Below are 2986 nucleotides of genomic sequence, written 5' to 3' on the forward strand. Positions count from 1 at the left end.
TGCTGGAAGCCTGCTGGCTCGGTGGTCTTCCATTTGTAACAAAGAGATTGATTTTAGTGAACTTAATCTTCACGATGCTTCTGGAAGAACAGCTGTGATGGATCACTCCTCTGTTATCATGAATTTGTGGTGCTCTCGGTACACACACTATGACCTTTTACAAACGGTTTAATTAGTGGTGTGGCCTGTCACACTGTGCCACAAGGCTCTTGTGTACCTGGCTGCTGTTTACAAGTCTTATGACCCAGTCAGGGAGCAGACTATCCTGCCAAATGCCATCGTTACTAGGACAAAGGACAGTCACCTGATGAGGATCTGCCATCAGGCCACATTTTCACGGAGGGTGACTCCCGCAAAGGGCCTACACTTTCATGTCCTCCCCGTCTCCTGCAGCTCCTTAGGCTAAGAACTCACTTTAATTTCTGAATTCTCCCTTTTTAAAGACCAGATAAATTTACCTCTGGGACAGTTAGATGTGCACAAATGTACCATATGTTTAAAGATCACCAAAGAGGAGAGAAAAGGGGATTCCTTAGTCCAGAGAACAAAAACTGGTGAGCTGTGATTTAAGTAAAACAAGTATTGTTAAAATCAGGTTGTGCTCAGAAGTCCAAACTGAGACTTCTTGAGAAACTGGATCCGACAAACAAAAAATGTTCAATTCCTACCTGCAGCAGGAGGCTGGAGCTGAGACGTGGGCATCCCTGCAGCTGGGGCCTATGCTCCCAGGCACTCCTGGCATCTCTGGCTGGTTCACTTCTCCCTGGTTCAGACAGATCAGGAGTGGAAACACCTGAATGTGTTCAAGGACGAGGTAAGTTTTGGGGAAAGAACTGTCAGGAAGTGGATGAGGGCTGGGTGCGGTAGTTCATGCCTGTAATCCTAGCACTTTGGGAGGCTGAGGAGGGAGGACTGTTGCTTGAGCCCAGGAATTTGAGACTACTCTGCACAACGTAGTGAAACCCCATCTCTACAGAAAAAGAAAAAAAAAAGAACAACTGGGCATGGTGGCGTGCACCTGTGGTCCCAGCTACTCAGGAGACTTAGGTGGGAGGATCACTTGAGCCCAGGAGATTAAGGCTGCAGTGAGCCATGATTGCACCACTGCACTCCATCCGGGGCGACAGAGGGAGACCCTGTCTCAAAAAAAAAAAAAAAAAAGAAAGAAAGAAAGAAGGTAGGGACTAGTAGTGAGCCCTGGGTCAGGGGCCCTGGCTCTTGCCCTGTTGGGGCTATTTACCAAATCCAGTCACTACTTTCCTCAGGTTTTTCTTCTATCAAAGGAGAAGATTTGCGTGTATTTAGCAATAGATTCCACGCTTAGTGGATGGCACTCATGAGCTTTCTAGGGTTTTCTACCCCCGAAGTAAAGGCTAGATGATTTCTAACACCACAGATTGGTTGTTTTGCCTGTCTGGGGACATGTAAGAACAATGAATCCTTGGTGGTGATTCAAACTGGAGGTGAATCCCAGCTCTGTGGTTGACCAGCCATATGACCTAGAGCAAGTTCTCATGTGGGTTCAAATCCTGGGCCACTGTGAATATGAAGCACAGTCCCCTGTGGTCCCAGTGAAGAAAAGCTAGGTGGAGGAGAGTGGCCAACCTCAATAAACAACCTTTAGAAATATGGATGGAATAGACTAATGTCTTATTTATTAAGCATCACATGTTTAATAGCAGCTGTATAAAATGATATGATTTTGGAAAGGTTGGTTTATGCCATTTTTATTGCATCCTAATTGTTCACTTGGATTTTCAGGTTGTCATCATTAGAACTGCTTTTTTATTTTTGAGACAGAGTCTCACTCTGTCGCTCAGGCTGGAGTGCAGTGGCTCGATCTTGTCTCACTGCAACCTCCACCTCCTGGATTTAAGTGATTCTCCTGCCTCAGCCTCCCCAGTAGCTGGGATTACAGGCAGGCACCACCATGCCAGGCTAATTTTTGTATTTTTAGTAGAGACGGGGTTTCACCATGTTGACCAGGCTGGTCTTGAACTCCTGACCTCAAGTGATCCACTTGCCTCAGCCTCCCAAAGTGCTGGGATTACAGGCATGTGCCACGGTGCCCAGCCTAGAGCCACTTTTAATTAAGAGTCCTCAGCAGTTATTCAGAGAGCAGGCATCTTCTCTTCTGCTTGAGTGGTTTCAGATGTGGCATGTTTTGAAACCAGTTATGATGCTGGCCTCTGAAATTTTCTCTTGAGCCATCAATGCCCATTTACAAATATGAAGATAGCCCATGACCTTCACAACGATGGCTTTTTTTTGTTTTTTTTTTGAGACGGAGATTCACTCTTATTGCCTAGGCTGGAGTGTAATAGCACAATCTCAGTTCACCGCAACCTCTGCCTCCCAGGTTTAAGTGATTCTCCTGCTTCAGCCTCCCAAGTAGCTGGGATTACAGGCATGCATCACCACGCCCAGCTAATTTTGTATTTTTTTTAGTAGAGTCTGGGTGTTTCCATGTTGGTTAGGCTGTCTCAAACTCCTGACCTCAGGTGAGCCTCCCACCTCGGCCTCCCAAAGTGCTGGGATAGGGATGGCTTTTTAAAACTTGTCTTCAGCACCCAACGTTCAAAACTCAGTAATAAAAACTACATATAAATAATTCCTGGCTGGGTGCGGTGGCTCACACCTGTAATACCAGCACTTTGGGAGGCTGAGGTGGGCAGATCACAAGGTCAGGAGATCGAAACCATCCTGGCTAACATGATGAAACCCCATTTCTACTAAAAATACAAAAAATTAGCTGGGCATGGTGGTAGGCACCTGTAGTCCCAGCTACTCGGGAGGCTGAGGCAGGAGAATGGCGTGAACCCAGGAGGCGGAGCTTGCAGTGAGCCGAGATCACACCACTGCACTCCAGCCTGGGCAACAGAGCGAGACTCCATCTCAAAAAAAAAACACACAAAAAATATAATATATAATATAATATATAGTATTGTTAATAGATATAATATATATATATCTATATTATATATAA

The 2986-nt window shown here is 45.7% G+C and overlaps 1 long non-coding RNA gene across 1 annotated transcript in view; it reads left to right on the forward strand.

The window, feature by feature from the left end:
• Positions 1-338: 338 nt before the first annotated feature.
• Positions 339-2986, forward strand: part of LOC108514007 (uncharacterized) — an 18002-nt gene continuing 15354 nt past the window's right edge. Inside the window, exons 1-2 of the long non-coding RNA XR_001881077.1 lie at positions 339-554; positions 675-814. This is a non-coding gene — a long non-coding RNA (uncharacterized LOC108514007). The remainder of the gene's footprint in view (positions 555-674; positions 815-2986) is intronic.

The sequence above is a fragment of the Rhinopithecus bieti genome, unplaced genomic scaffold (assembly GCF_001698545.2).
Source record: "Rhinopithecus bieti isolate Rb0 unplaced genomic scaffold, ASM169854v2 scaffold_33210, whole genome shotgun sequence".
NCBI lineage: Eukaryota > Metazoa > Chordata > Mammalia > Primates > Cercopithecidae > Rhinopithecus > Rhinopithecus bieti.